We start from the raw sequence: 17,597 nt of genomic DNA, 5'->3' as shown, positions 1-17,597 counted from the left end.
ACCTGCCTACTGTGGTCCTCTGTCAGCAGAATTTAACTGCCACTCGTGGGTGTTGCCTTTCCAGCTTATGTAGTTGTTGCTAAGTCGTCTCTCGTTAGTGGAAAGCAGGGAGGAGAAGACACCAGTTTTGGATTTCTTTTGTGTGTGAATGTGATGTGCTTTTCATAAAAGGTGTCAGTGATGTAATGCCCTAAGTTACAACTATTATTGCCTGGCACTTCATTGTTAATGTTTCATTACATTCGGGACAGACTTCCAAATAAAAATGTCATGAAGTGAAGGCATTGGGAAGTTTGAAAGTCAATGATGTGGGAGTTTTTTCCTTTGGGGGAAGTTACTTAACTTCAGTTGCCAAATAGGGTTCTGAAGAAAAGAAAAAAAAACTTATTTTGTGAAGGACTATATCTCCCCTTTAAGTTAAGGCATGCAGGACCCCAAGACTGTATACATTACATAGGAGCACCGCATAGTCCTCTTGTGGCTCCTAATGTGGGTTAAATTTAATGTTCCTAATACTTTGAAAACAAAAAAATAATCAAAACTTTAGAAAGCCACCACAAATGTCTATGTGGGTTATCCTTATGCATGAAAATCTGCTTGGGGGGGGGGGGGAAAGAAAATTCTCTTTTAAGTCTCTTGAAAGTTTTGGGGGTTTTTAAGCTTTTACCCTCATGTCAGCTTCAGAATATTTGTAACTGCTACAGTAAATGCTGATTAGCTATTGTGACAAGCTTGTGTCTGCAACTGTTATTAATGAGAACAACTCACAGTGGTATATAAACAATTTTTAGTGACTGCTGTGTAGTTGGCTGGCAGCTGTGCTGTATTACAGTCTAGGTAATCTTGTTTTTCTTAAAGAAAGTAAACTCTCATCTTAGATTTCTGATAAAATTTCTAGTCTGTACATGCCACAGTTTCAAAACTCAAAGGCAATGTTTTCAAATTACTTTTCTGCCAGATAATTTTGATAGTTTAGAATTGTGGAAAATCAGGAAAGAGATGCTCTAGGTATTACAGCATAACTGAGAATATTTTGTTGTTGTTTTGAGAGCAGTAACCCAATTTCGGTTTTGTATTGGCTGGTTTGTGTGATTTTGCTGTTAGCACCTGCAGTGAAATAAGTTAATCCCAATGCAGTGATCTTAATTTATTTAGTTTAAATGTAGGAAAGGAAGTCTAATGGAGGTAAAGGAGAAGGGGAAGACATCTAGATTAGGTTTCTTCTTTTTCTTTCTAGGTTTCATGTATGATTAAGATATGTCCTTCAAAACATACTGTATTGATTAGCAACATAGTGTTAATGGTATCAGCATTGGTATGCTGATGGGAAGAAATATAATTATGTGAAGCCAAGATACTGGGATGGCCTGATTATTAGTTGATGTTGACTCTGTCAGTGATCTAATGGGAAGGAGACTCTCTTGATGTTGATTGGCTGATGGATTTGGATTAATTTGTAGCATGTTTTTTGGGTGAGTTGGTTTATTGGTAGGTAGGTGATGGGACAGCTTAGGAGCATGTGGTACATGAGTGGATTTTTTCCAGCTTAAAGTTGCATGTAAACTAGTAATCTTAAAATACTTCATCATCTGTTTTGAGTACAGACTTTAAACAGGATTCCTGCAGTTCAGTGCAAGAGAGACAGTAGTGCATCCTTTACCCTAGCAGTGCATCCTTTACCCTAGCAATGCCAGTGTCTGTTCACTCTAAAGTAGCCCTTTTCCTCCCCTTGGAAGTCAGAAAGCTAGCTCAAGGAGTCAGTTAGATGAAGCCAAGAACCTTGTCCTTATTTGTTTGAGGAAGTACTAGAGTCTTGTCTGCTTTCAATTTTCAGCATAGCAGGGGCATCTTGCCAAGTGTTACACATCATCTTTAACTTTCTGAGGCTGTTTTTTCCAAGCTGGTTTGTAGCTGCTGTTGCCCTTATGTTGTAACTCGTTTAGGGTATGCATTTCTTGATCTGTAGAATTACTAGTTATAATGAAATCAATACGGCAAAGTGATGATCAAGTCAAAAATAAACAGTCCACTATGATAGCTCAGTGCTGGATACCTGGGCTTATGAAATAGCTGGGATCCTCTATTTTTTTTCCTTGAACAGGACAAGTGACTTCTGAAGAGAGAGAAGCCTCTAGATCATGTGGGTTCAAACTTAGCAGTTGTACACTTTATGTACTACAGAGTGCCTGAATATTTATGATGTGCTGGCTGGTTTTTTTATGTGTTTATTGATATCGCCTTTCGTATTCCTATATTGATAGGGACAGAATAGGAGATGGGCATGAAAGGCAGAAACACAGATACAGGTCCCAGCTTAATTCTGGAATGGCAGGTTAATTGTGATGGATTTCTGTTTTCCCTAATGGATAAATCATGCTATTTAGGGAGGAGCCCTGTGATCATTCATTGTAGCACATTTAGGGCTGCTTATGGGCAGAAAGGTGACTTTACCAAACTGTTTAGTTGTCAGAGGGGATAGTTTCTGTGCCATGTGTAAAGAACCTGCTATATCCCAATATAAGCCAGAAGGAAGTAGAAGTTTTGTTTTCTTTTGAGGAGTACACTACTTTTGAGATTAGTGACACAAGAACTTTCATATTTATTAATAATATTGGTTGTCTTTTGTTTGTTTTTAATTACAGGTCTGTCAAATAGATGCTAGGCAACCAGTTAAAGAGTGTTTGCTTTATGAAAGCATTAAAATTGCAGAAACAAATAGATTTACTAGATTTATATTTTTATACCAATTTCATTCCATATACCTGTTGGAATGTGAAAAGGCCCCAAACAAATAGTGTAGTCAGAGAAATAACACATTTGTGAAACTGCCTGGTTTTGCTTACCATTTGTAAATTACACATCTGTGTCGTAAATACTAAATTTGGAAATGAGGTCTGATGTGTAGGAATTTCTGTTCCCATGTTGGCAGTTAATAGTCTGGTTGACAAATGGCAGGAAGGAAACTGATGTAAAAATAACACAAGGTTAAGTTGGCAGAGCACGGATTCTACCAGCACATCTTCTTGTCACTTTAAGTAAGACATTGCTAATTGTTAGGCGAGTCAGATTCTCTGTTACTCTTTCCCAATTTGGGTTATTGTTTCTTGTACAGGGTATTATTTAATGGCAAATGCAAGGTCACATATGAGACATTTGAATTTAATATTTAGTTTTTGGTCATGGTGTCAACCTAAAACTAGGAGGCAAAAAGGAAAAGATTTGCATACGATGAAAATAATTTCATTGACTACTTAGTGTGGCATTTTCTGTGTTTGCATACTGTACATACTAAAGTCTCAGACTTGCAGAAACAGCCTCTCTGCAGTCAAGTTAGACACTGAAAATGTTCCTGCATGTAGGGGAACCAACTTCCAGTACTTTGCAGTAGAGAAGGCTAAGAAGAAGCCCCACTGCAGGGGAGAGCGGAAACCCTTGAGAACTGAGCAGGCTGGATTTATTATCAATTTTGGAACCAATGCTAAATGGATTAATTTTTCTTGAATCTTTTTATGAGGACTTGCTCTTAAATTGGAGTGATTATTGTTAAACTAAATAGAGCTGCAGCACACTTCTGAGAATATCATAAGTCTCCTCCTGAGCTCCCTGAGGTCAAAACTGAGATTTTATTTTAAATCTTTGAAGCCTGGTTTAAAAATCAAACTCTGCAGTGCAATTGTTCGGGAGGGTTGGCCTTTTCACCAAGTAGTTCAGTAGTAATATTTTGCAGAGACGGAAATATTTCAGGTAAAGGTCCTAAATTTGCAAATACTCCTGGGCATTTCCGTTTCTGTTGTAATAGAAAAGGAGTGAGATCTTGGCTGTGATAAGACTCTTTGTTGTTGTGTGATCTTATTGCCAAGTAGTTTTTATATAAATTGGAAAACATAGTCCTTTTTTTTCTTCCCACAAATAAATCCTTCTGATCAGTTTTCCTTGACGTCCCGTAAATCCCTGCGTAACACCTTATCAGCTCCATTATCAGAGCTATTTAGTTATTTATTTCCTTTTTTAACCTAGTAAGACAGTAATTCACTGCACCACTTATCCTCCAGTTTAAGTTTTGTGCAATTTTTCAAAGCTCTCCAGTTTTACGTTAGGCTGATACTTAAGGGAAAAGCTTTCCCAGATGCTAAAACAGAAATTTTGTGCCTGAAAATGAACAGAAGAATGATATTATTTCTAACACAATTCTCTGTTAGAAATGTGGGGTTTGTGCAATAATATTGTGACTGCCGTTTTAAATTGAAGACAGAAAGTACAATACTATCAATGAGTTACGAGAAAAAATAATAATATTTGCTGCTTTGTACTTGAAAACCATGCCCCGGAAGGTGCAACTGATGGAAAACTAAGTTCTGTTTTTACAATTTTGTTTGGATTGCTGTAGCAATGTAACTTTCCACCTTTGCTCACTTACTTTTCTTTCCCTCCTTTGCTCTCTTATGTTTTAACTAAACCCAGCTGCAACTTTTTCTCTTGCTATCTTTTCCTTCTCTCTGTCTTTGAGCCCATAGGAATTTCACCTATGCCAATCCATCATTTTTAGCTAATGTTAATACAGAGGAGCAGCTTGGTTGCGCGTAATGACAGGGGGCAGAAATTGCCACTGCTTCATGTAGGCACATGGTAATCCAGTGTATTGCCTCTAACTTTCCATCGTTGCACAGGAGTGATTTTCTTATGTCGTGATTTTTTTTTCCCTTTCTTTTCCTTTAATTTCCATTCTTTGACTAAAAATGGAAGGCATCCCACTTTTAAAATACTTCGCAAAAAAATGGCAATTAAATGCATGGCCCCAGGTATCCTTTTAACTACTACTGTTTTGTCTATTTGAATTTCTTCCTAATAATTGTGTAATGTTTTAATGCTTATTTTATAATTGGAAAACCTGTGTAAGTTTTGTACAGGAGTCTTTGGATTGTATTCTAACAGGCTTGGCATAGTGAGGTTCTGGCTGTGAATGGAGTGTCTTGGTGCTATAGTAATAAAAATAATACATTTTGGTAGCTAAAGCATATGCAGAAGGTGACAACTGTTTTCTAAAATTAGAACTATGCATTAATATGAAGGTTTTGAAGTGACGTTTGGGTCAAAGGCTGCTTTTTTGTTTGGTTGGTTTTCACTCTGTTCTGTGACATTCCCATTTTTAACTCAGCTCTATTAAAGATCTGTAGAGCAAAATTTCTTTGAATGGGGGATTTTGTAAGTGTGTGTTTTTCAATGGCTAAATTGTCATGCTTCTTTTTGAACTGGTGATCTAGTACTTGATCACTTGGATGATCTTCTGGGGTGCTTTTGCAATCTCTGCACCAGATTCAGCCTAATAATGTAAGTGAGCAAGTTTAGTGTGGACCCACCTAGTGGGCTACCAGCAAAAACCCCCATATTTAGCCTGGGGTCAGGAACGGGGAAGGAAAATCAAGGTGCACCAGAACTTCATGTGAGAATGATATGCTGCCTTGCTGGCAGTCAAAATTTCTAATGCATTTTGGGCTTGCATCTTTGGAGGAAAAAAAAAAAAAGAAAGGGGGGAGGAAATAAAGGGCAACTAAGGGCATTCAACTAAGTATTTCCCAAAGCTAGTAGGTGACGAGTCCATAACCAAGATGCGCTTCCGTGTTCAGCCATTCACTGTTTCTTCCTGCAAAATAAAGCAACAGGAAAAAAAATATTGATGTTGCTGTCATGGTTTGTAATGGTACAGCTTTATTTTGGAGATCATTAGATTCTCTGCCACCTTGGAATTCCCATGTGCCTTAGTATGTTGTTTGCTTTCTGATTTGAGCTATGTCCCTTGGAAAAGGTCATGTCTGCAGTGTTTTTAGAATTTATATTTATTTTCCCCAAGTGTGCAACTTCAAAACAGCTTAGCTACTTGCATCAGGCTCTTCATGTTCAGGTCGAAATAGCCTCAAAAATAGCAGCTGGGGATATGAAGTAGTTGGAGTATGGGTTCGTGGTTTTGTTACTTGTGGTTTTAACTGAAACATATTGTAGGTTTTCATTAGCTGTTATTTCCTTAAGCATAACATGAAATTGCACTTCTTATCACCCTGATGGATAGCAGTCTCTGGCACTTTTTAACTGCTCTGCTAATTTAGGTAGCTTTTAAAAGGAATATATGCTGCTTTGATATATCAGGGTATTAACCTAGTGTCTGTACCATTTTGATTTATTTATCACTGCAGTGATCTGCTATTGTGTGTTTTCTGTATCTCAGAGAAGAGGAACTAAAGTATTTGGCAGCCTGAAATTTCACTAAAGGGAGCACTTACATTATCATTTGGTCAACCCCTAGAAAGGACCAGGTAGTTTCCAAATAAACTAGCATGTTGTCATAAATAATGGAGTCTTTCTGAGTCATTCTCCTGGAAAGTACTGTTCAGTGTGTTCCCAGGGATTTTTGTACATTAGCTGTATGTGGTGAGCACCAAAAAGTCCTGCCTTCCCTCCATGGCATAGGCGTACTTCAAGTGATTTGCCCAGGGGTGCCAGGGTGGAGGAGGAAGCTGAGTTTGTGTGTGCAGAGTATCAGGGTGGTATCACACAATGCAGGCCTGTGGTGGAGGTTGTACCTGGATGGCTTAATACGAAAAAGCCCCAGGCTGGGTGTTCTTGCAGGCTATCTGTCATTTCAGCCTTTTCAATTCACGAAGGGGTGTGTGTGGGTGTGTGTGTGTGTGTTTTCTCTCCATGAACACCGAATCTCTGAGGCACAGTCCTGTGTTTACCATTGCTCAATACCACAAGGCATCTGCAGCTCATTTACTGAGGCATCATTCTGTTCCCCAGCCTCTGCTGTAGGCATTTATAATTTACCTGTTTGGTTTTTAAGTTGAGATAGAATATGGCACCTGCCAGCACAAGGAGGCAGAGCAAGATCAGGTTTTTCCAAAGCAACACAAGGCTGGTTGGGACTTGACCTCTGCAGAACTTTGAGCCTGGTCTCACCTCTGCTGAGACTTTCTCTATGCCTCGCATTTACCAGGAGGTAATGCCTTGCATTTTCCTGCTTCTGGACTTGGAAAGTTAGGTAGTCCTTGAACAATACCTTGGCACTGTGCAGTTTCCCAAGGAGCGTTTCTGTCATAACATCTATCCAGAGTGTAAGCCAGCACCATTGGGAATGATCAGGAACAGTTGCTACAGTGGGTGCAGCACATCTTCACTGAGAATATCGCTGTTTTTCCGAGGAAGAGAGATGTCAGTTGCACTGCTGCGTAACACGTGCTGCCTGGTAGGATAATAATGGGTTGGGATCTTTTCAGTCTTCTTTTGGATGTCATCTTTTACTCTGCATTACAGCGCTTTTACTCATTTCTTTCTTTGGAAGTGAAGAGGTTGTGGGCTGCTGAGTTAATACAGAAAGTTGTTGCTCTCTACGCTTGTCTTGCAGTGTAAACAATTTCTATTTAATTGGTTAAGATTGTCTTCCCAGTGGTCATATGTTGCACAGCTTCAAAGCGTTGTATTAGTAGATTTAAACACTTAATTTGAGCAGTGGTGACATGCATCAGGCAAGGTGGCAGCTGTGCCTCTGAGCCCTGTGTCTATGCATCAGTAAATTTCATTTTGAAGCAGATAATTGCAAGGATTTTAAACAAAGGATGTAATCTTTAACCTCTGGTATCTCCACCAAAAGTTAATGCCGCTGCTCTTACGCTGTGGTCCAGCATCGTCACTTTTGTATTAAGCAGTAGGTCTTCATGAGCTGTTTGATATTACCTAATCCTAAATTAAATCTGAGCAATATTCTGCTCTGAAGCTGGCTTGCCTCTTCCTCTTTCAGTCTTTCCTTTATAAGAAATCAATGTTAATGTGTAAAAATTGGACATGTACAGCTGTTTCACTCTGTTAATTGAATTATGAAAAGCTTAAAAGGTAAGCTTAGTGCATCACTGTTAAAGCCTACTGATGTGCAACAAAGATGTTGCACTCTTAATATGGAGGTCTAGCAGTATATTACTTCTGTGCAGTGATAGCTCTAATTGGAAATCTAATAGGATACAAGAGATTTCTAAGACTATTACAAATGATAATATATTATTTTTTAAGTCTGTGGGATTTTTTTATTGACAGTCCTTTGGGCTGAAGCTAGAAATAAAATGCAGAATGTTGAAATATTTCTCGTTGGTTCAGAGGGCTGTAATCAGTGCTAATCACACATCACATTTCTTGAGTTCTGAAGGGCTCCCAGTTGCCAGTTCTCATGATAAAAATTCCAACAGTAAATTGGTGCTAACAAAGCTCAAGTACCTGTTCCCGTTCGGTAGCTCCATCTTTAGGGGAGGGAGGGGAGGATGATCTCTGGTGCAACTTGCAGTAATGACAGCATGTCAGTAGGTTGCTAATGTATACATAAAGAGGTGATTCCTTGGAGTGGTGGCTGAGAGTGCTCCAGAGAGTCCTTTTCAGTAAGTTTGCGCAGTTAAGTTGGTGTCTTTCCAGAGGCAGAGCTTCTGTGGAAATACAACACTCTTCCAGTCTAATGCACAAGTGGTAGCTGGAGAGTACTGAGTGTCCAAATATATAGACCTGCATAGGACAGGGACAAGTCATTAAGGTGGAGTGGGATGCCAGAAGTGTTCAGGATAGAATGGCTTTTACTTTAATTTAGTACTGATCTTGAGCTGCACAAGGTTTCATGTTCTGGGGAGAAAAATCTTTCCCTCGTGGCTGGTGCATCACTTTACAGAGAATCTGTCTCCCTTTACTGCTTTCTTACATGCTTTCCTGCCCCTGGAAGCATGCTTTTAGTTATAGCTTCACTATTGTTGAATTATCTAGCACCAGCATATTGTGAAATTTTATTATTAGTCTGATCTGAAAATAAAATTTTAGATATGATAACAGAATTAATTCCCTTTCTCCCTCCCGATTCCCCTGCTGTCAAGAACATGTTCACCAGTACTGTTAAGAGCAGGGGGAAAAAAGCATGTCTCTGATCACTGAAGTTACTTTGACAATTTATGTTTTCACAATTGTATTTCTATTTGCAACATTGTTACTAACACTTAGCGATTACTCCGGTTCCCTGCACCTTAATCAAATGCATATTGTCATGTATATATTGAATTTACTGGATTGCCTTCCCTCCCAAGTAATACTGCTCCATGATTGTTATATTATAAAGAGAGCCTGTTTTTATCCTTCTGTCTTATAGTAGCTTTATTAAAAGAATGGGGAAAGAAGACCAAGGCTGGTTTTCATTATATTAGGAATGTTAAGATCCATTCCCTTCAGAACAAGGGGAGAAGAGGTTTCCAAAGCCATGGTACACCCATGATGGAAAAGGCTGTGTCAGCACCTCCCTGTATGCAAAGGGAGTTTTCAGTTCTTGCATCTTAAAGATAAAATACTACCATAGCAGCACAGAATGAAAGAGGCAGCAATGGAGTCCTAAACCATTAATGGCTTTATTGGTTGAGCTGTACTTAGTGACATATGGCACACTGCAGAATACGAGTGTCTGAGGATCCCAGTAAAACTAATTTTCCACAAGCAGACGTTTGAGTTCTGCAACACCTTTAGTTTGTACCACTCATAGTGAGCTGCTGGCAGGTTAGGGAGAATCTAGAGTTAGACAGAGCTGATTTGAGAAAGTGCTGTTTTAATTCCCTTACAAAAGCAGTTCCACAATGCAGATAGTATCAATGGGGTTAAGTTCACATAGCCTCATTTTAGAAATCAGTGTAGCAAAATGATAAAAGTGTAGAAAATTCGGACATTTAAGAGCATCATTATGTATTTTTATTCCTTCAGTTATACTATGAGCCTTGGTTTAGCAATAATGCAGGAATATATTTTAATTTTAAAGAACACACAAGATAAAGGAAATTAGCATAAATCCTTAATTTATTTAGTATGGTCTTTAACATGGTACAGTTTTATTAAGACTGAGAAGGAAGAGCCATTTCTGAAATACAGTAGGAAATTGTTCCTTGAAACTTAATTCTTCTGTTGTGTTGATAGTGTAGTATGTTTGGGAGTAGTTCTGGGCAATGCTATTCTTATAAAGGCCAGGAGAGAGAGGCTGGAAACTATGCCCCATCCCTAGTTTCTTTGCTTTGCTAAGCAGTTGGGAACACTGATAAGTCCAGGTAAGATCTTTGAGATTTTGGAAGCATTCAATCTACTTTTAATTGCTGTCTCTACTTCAGGTTGTGTATGAAGAGTAACACTGAAAACTTTTTTCCATATCATACTTGAAGAATGTAAGAAGTCATATTTATTTGGGCTGTAATCCTATTCCTGAACAATTTTGGTTTTTATCTCTTAGTGCTGGCCCCAAAGGTGACAACATCTACGAATGGAGATCAACTATTCTAGGACCTCCAGGTTCAGTCTATGAGGGAGGTGTTTTCTTCCTTGACATCACATTTACACCAGAGTATCCTTTCAAGCCTCCAAAGGTAAGAGACCTGTAGCTGATGCCTTAAGTCATGAATGCTCAACAGACTGTTGAGTAGCATGCAGTGTAAATGGAATGCAGCCCATTTGAAAGCCATTCTTTTTAAGAACAAACTTAAGCCCATTTCAAACATTACACAGGTTTCTATTAGCTAATGTTAACAGCTTTTCAAGTCCTCTTGATCGTTTTTTTGGACCTTGTTTTCTTTTTTCCCTGCTTCTATTCCTAAGAGGTCCAAAGCAATTAGTGCAAGCATTGGGACAGGACTGGGAAATTGAGAAGGAAATAAATTTGAGGAGAGGAGAAAGGCTACAAATACTTGTTTCTCAAACCACTTGGGTACTGTAAGCATAAGTTATGTGTGTTTTGACCACTAAGGTAATATTTAATTAGTCCGTTTAGTTGGACACTTGTTCACCTATTTGTACAGTAACAAACTTTCTGTAGGTGTATTATATTTGTGAAGCTCTTACCTTCCGGTGTGTTTGTGTTCCAGTGTTATAAGGCAAATACCAGTGCAAGTGAATGTTATCTTGTGGTTCCAATACTTGGCCACGGGAAGAGTGTTAGGTTACCAGAAGAGGTGGTTGTGTATACACTCAGTGTTTGCCTTGTATCTGAAAGCATTTACGTGCATGTTTAACTTTCTGCTTAAAAGTTGTTCGATTCATGAGATAAATGCCGACAACTGCCCCATCTTCAGACTTTAGTCTAGTTTGCAGTAGAAAGGATTTGTCATAGTTCAGGCCATCAGTCCATCTCAGCAGAGACAATACTAATTGGTCATGCAAGACAAATCAATACAAGTTTGCCAAATTAAAGAAACTTTTTGACTGTTTTTCCTAGCATAACTTGAGGGTTTCTGGTAGTATCAACAGGACCTTAAATTTCACCCCTAAGATAGGACTCTGATTCACAAGCAGCATCGTCCACCTTGGGGCATGTCTAGTGCTTTCCTACTGACAACTGTCTATCCCTTTTTGGAGATTCTCTGGCATCACAGATGGTTCTCTTGGGTGAGAACTTAATTCAGTTTAGAATAGTTTTTCTTTTTTTCTTTTTTTTTTTGTTTCATTAGTTTGCATTGAATAATTTATTGTCCAACCAGCTATATGCAATTTATTATGTCATGAGCCCAGTACGCATTTAAAGAGGGAGGTTTTTCATTCCCATGTGTGCTTTGTTACACCTTTGCTTTCTGTGCCGCAGGTCAGAAGCATTTATCACCCCAGGCTTATCCAGACTCATCGCAGAATCATGAAATGGTTTGGGTTGGAAGGGACCTTAAAGATCATCTAAATTCCAGCCTCCTTGCCCTGGGAAGGGATGCCTTCCACTAAACCAGGTTGCTCAAAGCTCCATCCAGCCTGGCCTTGAACACTTCCAGGGATGGAGCATCCACAGCTTCTCTGGGCAACCTGTTCCAGTGCCTCACCACCCTCACAGTAAAGATATTCCTCCCAGTATCAAATCTAAATGTACCTTTTTAATTTTAAAACTGTCACTCCCTTTCTCTGCCCTTATAAAAAGTCCCTCTCCAGCTCTCTTTTAGGCCCTCTTTAGGTACTGGAAGGCTGCTCTAAGGTCTCCATGTAGCCTTCTCCAGGCTGAAAAAACCCAACTCTCTCAGCCTGTCTTCATAGGAGAGGTGCTCTAGCGCTCTGATTGTCTTCATGGCCCTCCTCTGGATGCAATCCAACAGGTTCACATGCTTCTCATGTTGGGGGCCCCAGAGCTAGATGCAGTACTCTAGATGGGGTCTCACGAGTGCTTGGGGTTGCCCCAAGACAGTTACAGGACCTTGCACATGGCCTTCTTAAAATTCTTGAGTTTTATGTGTTTGAGCTTGTCCAGGAGCAAATTGTTCAGGTCTCTTTGCCTTCTCTGGCAGGTGGACCCCATCAGTGCCCAGCAGACAAGGTTTCTCAAAGCAAGTCCCATGGTCTGAGTAGCCAAACACCCAGCTGGAGCATCAGTCCTGTAACCATTTGTTGATTCGCCAGGTGCAACTGGCCCTTTTGAACCCTTTCCCTTTGACCAGGAGGACTGATAAAAAAGCTAACCAGTTCTTTCCTGTTGCTCCCAGGGATCTGTAATCCTTCTTGACACTGCCAAGACTGCTCCTGGCTGTGTCACTGCCCAGGTGAAACAGCAGCAGTGGGCGATGGTCAGTGGACTGTACAGGGCCAGGAAGCCTGTCTGTGCCATCCCTGTTATGAGCCCCTGGTGAACAGCACATCTCTCTAGAGAGTACATCAGGTCTACCCACGGGTGCCTCTGCACCTCTTCGAAGACTCTCCTACTACTGGCACCTGATGCCTTCTCTTAGTTGCGCTGGTTGTTACACAGGGAGTGGATGGGGCTCCCTTACCCAGTTCCGTGTCTTTCCTGATGTCATGGGTCTTTCCTCTCCGATCTCAGAGCAGCAAAGCAATTCTGCAGAGGCACGTCAGGCTTTGGGGGGAAGTCTCTTCCTTCGGCAGGTCCTTGCTGTGGCAAGCTTCATTCTTCTGCATTATTGCCCCCCCTCCCTTCCCTGTGTGCTGGTGGGAATGCTTCTGGCTGCATGCTGTGGGTCCACTGCAGACTGAGCCTGGAACCAGCTGTCCAACTCCTGCTCAGCAGCCCTGATGCCACTCAGCCTTCTCACTGCCTCCTACAGCTCAACCACCTGCTGCAGGAGGTCCTCCACCTGGGCACACCTTTTGCAGGCAGATCTGCTGCCTGTCCTGCCCCAGGAGAAAGGTCTCAGCACTCACTGCCTTGCACCTGAGGTCTGCACTGCAGCCTCTCCCTTCAGCATCGGGATGGAAGCATCTGCCGCTGCAGACAGTGCAGATGCCCCCGGCAGAGCTGCAGCCTTTGCTCTCTGAGTGCCCACATTCTGCCTTGAGGGTCAGGTAGGATCTCTTACAGGACCATATTGTAGCTACTGGCGATATTGAGACAGCCTTATATGCCGAGTTCCCTGATGCAGAACTAAATATACAGTTATGTCATACAAGCTCAGCCGTGCTTTCTGCTCTGTGCTTCTGACAGGAATCTCTTTATCGTTGGATCTAAACCCTCACCCAGATGAAAAGAAGGGTGGGATTAAAAAAACAAACAAGCACCACTTAATGAGGCTTTAAAAGACTAGTTTAGTGGCCATTCACTGTATTGTAGCAGTCTCATTTAAATGGAGTCTTTCATCTAGCAAAGTCCAAGTTGGTTTACAAACCACGTATATGTAGGGAAATAAAATATAGCTTCAGTCACATTGAGATGGGATATAGGAGAAAGCATAGTGATGCTCTAATAGAAGATACTTGTGCTACATGAGTACTTCAGGTTTAAACAAAGAGCCTTTCTTTGCTGCTTCTGTGTTAACGTCTACACTAGTGTTAAGAAATGGTAATGTGGAAAATATAATTATCCTATTGCTCTTGCTTTATTCCTGCTATTTTGTTGTTTTCAGATTGTCCCAACTACTTGCAGTGACCAGTAAATACTGTTTGTGGGTCATCTTGAAGTGGTAGGCTAATCTAATTACCATAGCCTTCCTTTATGTCTTTTAGGGCAAAAAATAAAGAAACAGTTGGTTGAAACAAAACCCAGTGTATCACTTCGATGATAAGCACTAGCAGAGCAGTAATTTTAGAATAGAGTAGAATGTCATTTTAAAAGCCTGAAAGAATGTAATTTTAAAAGCCTAAAAGCTCTGAAAAGATTAAACTCTCTAAAGAAAGAGGACTAGTTTCCCTTGAATCTTCCTTGGTAAGCCTTGTAAAATCAGTGGAATAAAACCTCTACTGCCTCCTCGAGTCTTTGAGGATGGTCCCTGCTGTGGGCTGCCCGGTGGTGAAGTGCCTGTAGTTAAACACGTTTCACAACCTGAAAATGAAATGTCATTAAAGGATTTACTTTCTTAAATAAAGCAAGGTGAAAATGGTCATCCTGGCAGGCTTCCAAGCCCTTAGGAATATGCATGAGAGAAGGTGTTGAGGCGTAACCACTGTTGACAACTGCTATGTGGCTGATGAGCATCCTAGAGATGTGTGATAAAGGGTATACAGGTGCAGCCTTTGAGGACTGGGTCTCGCTCCAACTGAGGGTTTGATTCAGTATGTTGGTGCAAACGTTTTTGGAGAGTCAGAGGACCGTGCTGGAAGTGATATTAACAGATTCCTGGAAGGATATAAAGAGGGACTGCACTACTGTACTTGAGGGTGGAGAAATGAAAGGTCTTAAAATTTGACTTGGAAATACATTGCATAATACAAGGAACTTCAGTGGGAGAAATCTGATACAGGGACAGATACTGTCTTTCATGTCCTAAATATGTATAATGGAGTTCTTTTGCATTTATTGAGCATTCCATATACCACTTTGAAGATTTTACTGTTAATCTGTTCTCTACTTTTTATGTTTTCTCATTTTGTGTGGTGTTCTGGTTTTGCCTATGTCTGAGATAGCAATTGAATTGGGCACGTACTGGGAGTGCCTGGATTTAGGAGAATCCAATAAACAAGTATAATTAGAATTTAAGTGTTCAGTACTTGTACTATTACAATGGACATTTTCCCAAGAGTTATATTATAGTTGGATTAGGTAGGTTTCATTTATTGAGGTGAAAACAGTAGCTTGTGTTGACCTGGTGTGTGTGCTTTGATCATTTGTATTAATAACCTCTAACCACTTCCTTCTACCCACTCCTATTCTGCTACCTGTGTAAATTAACCTCTGCTATCACTTCAGGGTAAGGTCGAGAATAGCTTCTTTTATGTCTTTTCAAAAGCTGTGCCTAACTCTGTGTAGTTACTGCATTAATGTAATCTCAGGTGGGACATTTCCAAAGGATTGTTCAGTTGTACTATATTTTTCTGCTATTCTACATGTTGTTCTCTTTACTACCTTCTAAATAGCTCAGTTTCTTTTGATTTTGGTCTTAATCTGCTAGGTTTATATGATTTTTTTTTTCCTCTTTAAGGTGTAATGAACATTTACTTTAAATATTTTTGTTTGTTTTCAAGCGGGCCTCCAATTTCTCACCCTCTTCCAGCTCCATTTGGGTTCCCTGCATGGCTGACTTTTGTACCGTCAGCAAAAATTGTAAATGGCAAACAGCTGGACTGCATGTTTCTAACACAATCCCAGTTCTGACTTGCTGCTTTAAGTGAAAACAAATTTAGATTTTTCCCACAGTGTTTTGGTAGAGCTCCTCTAGCTGGAGAAAACTGCTTTTGGTGCCATGGATATATCCCTTAAGAATTATATCTTACGGTGTGTTAAAGAACCAGCATGTTCTGCCAATATATGGGAGTCCCTTCTTTTGTTTTTGCTTTCCCCTCCTTCATGAATAATAATTAAAAAGTAAGTCTTACTTTTAAAGGCAAACAGGATTCATGTTTTGCTCTCAGTTATCAGTCAACTGGACTGAGAGACTGCCTACAGAGTATTCAGCTTTTGTGCTGAGCATCAGGATTAACAACTTTCTGTCTTTACAGATTAGAACTGTTGACCTCTGGTAATTTGGTCCTTATTGTATCTACTTGGAAATACTCCATGCTTCCCCTTCTGGAAGTGTTTAATCTGTCAAAAGTCTTACCTTGTTTACATTTAGAGTCTTGTTGGAAGGAGACCAAGGATGCAGGTCAAATAGAGAAACACTGAGCAAGCAATGGGGCTGGGATGAGGCTGCTCGGCAACCCAGGGCAGAGCCATCACCAGCAACTGCAAATGCCACAAACTTCTATTTTGCCCTGAACAGTGTGGGTTGGGGCAGGTACCGCAGAGGCAGGTCCGCCCTCTGCCCAGGCTGATGCACGTGGACTTCCACATGACTGTAGGGAGTAATTAGTGCTTTTCCTCTGAAGATTAGATGATCTGGGAAACAAAGGTCACTTTGGTTTCTTGTCTGCTATTATGCCTCTAAGGTTCCCTAGGTAGAAAGCAGCAGGGGTTCTCGGTTTTGGAGTGGCAGCTTGTTGCAGAAGGTGTGGGAGGATGACACATCTCTGCTCTCTTTCAGTCATTTTGCTATTCCCACCCATAATGTGCTAAAGTGCAGGGATTTGGGGTTTCCTTCGCTTCCTGTTTTAATCCAAAATCCAGGAAGCTCACAAGAAACAAAGTGTAAAGTCTCCCTGAGTGTGCAGTGTGGGTGTCTCCTGTGTGACAAGTAACCCCTTTTGCAAGTCCAGAAATAGCCTGTGTGCTCTGTGCATTGGGAGCATTCTTGGAAACACTGTATGGATTCAGTGCACAGGGACACGGCAGGCACCAGGGTTTTGTAGCTGTGTCACCTCACCCTGCGTCTGCTTCCCAAACTGGTGAGAGCAAGGGTCACAGGCAAAATTTTTGCATCAGAAAGGCAGTAGAAAAAATGAAGGTTGACTGGCAAGTTTTATGTGTGGGCTGGTCTCATGTCGAGGTGAAGCACTAGTGTGTTCTTGTTACACCGCAGGCTTACCAAGTGTATTTTGTAAATACCCCCATGGCCTATAAACAAACCATGAAATTTGCAGGTGTGGGTGTGGATAGCTGACAAATTTTGAGGATTTAGGGCATGAACCCACCAGCCTTTATTCATCCACATAATCCTAATCCATGTAAGTTCCACCAAATTTGTTGTTGCTGTTCATGCAGTGAGTCAGAGTAAGGCCTCTCTGCGGGTCACATTGTGTTCTTCTGAAGCTGGCTCATGGTGCTTTTGTTTCGCTTTCGGGTAACTTCTGTGGCAAGCTGTCTCGCTCAGTCACGTCTCCCAGATCTGAAAATAGGAAAATCCAACTAACTTACCCTATTGCTGAGCTCTTAAAAGTGATGAAAGCTGTGATTCCAAGTGCCCTGGCCTGTCTGGGGGATTTTACAAGTCCTTGGGAGCCCAGCAGGAGAAAAATGCTGGTGTTAAAGCCCTGGGCCCCTTTGCCACTGCGAGCAAAAACACAAAAGGTAATTAAAAAAAAAATTACCCCCCACACACATACTGGGTTTTGCGGTGGCCGTGGAAGTTGGCTCCTGAGACTGTTACTCATTTTTAATTTAAATCAGGCTCTTTTTGGTTTCCACCGCGAGAGGGCGGCGGCGGCCCGGGGAGCTCGGCGGTGGGTCAGCTCGGGGCCGCTGCTTCGCTCTCTCACGTTGTACCGCCGGTCCCTGCGGCACGGGTGCTCATAACCCTCTCTTGCAGGTAACATTCCGGACA

The sequence above is a fragment of the Chiroxiphia lanceolata genome, chromosome 1 (assembly GCF_009829145.1).
Source record: "Chiroxiphia lanceolata isolate bChiLan1 chromosome 1, bChiLan1.pri, whole genome shotgun sequence".
Lineage (NCBI taxonomy): Eukaryota > Metazoa > Chordata > Aves > Passeriformes > Pipridae > Chiroxiphia > Chiroxiphia lanceolata.
The sequence above is the reverse complement of the archived record's forward strand: the minus strand, read 5'-3'. Positions refer to the sequence as shown.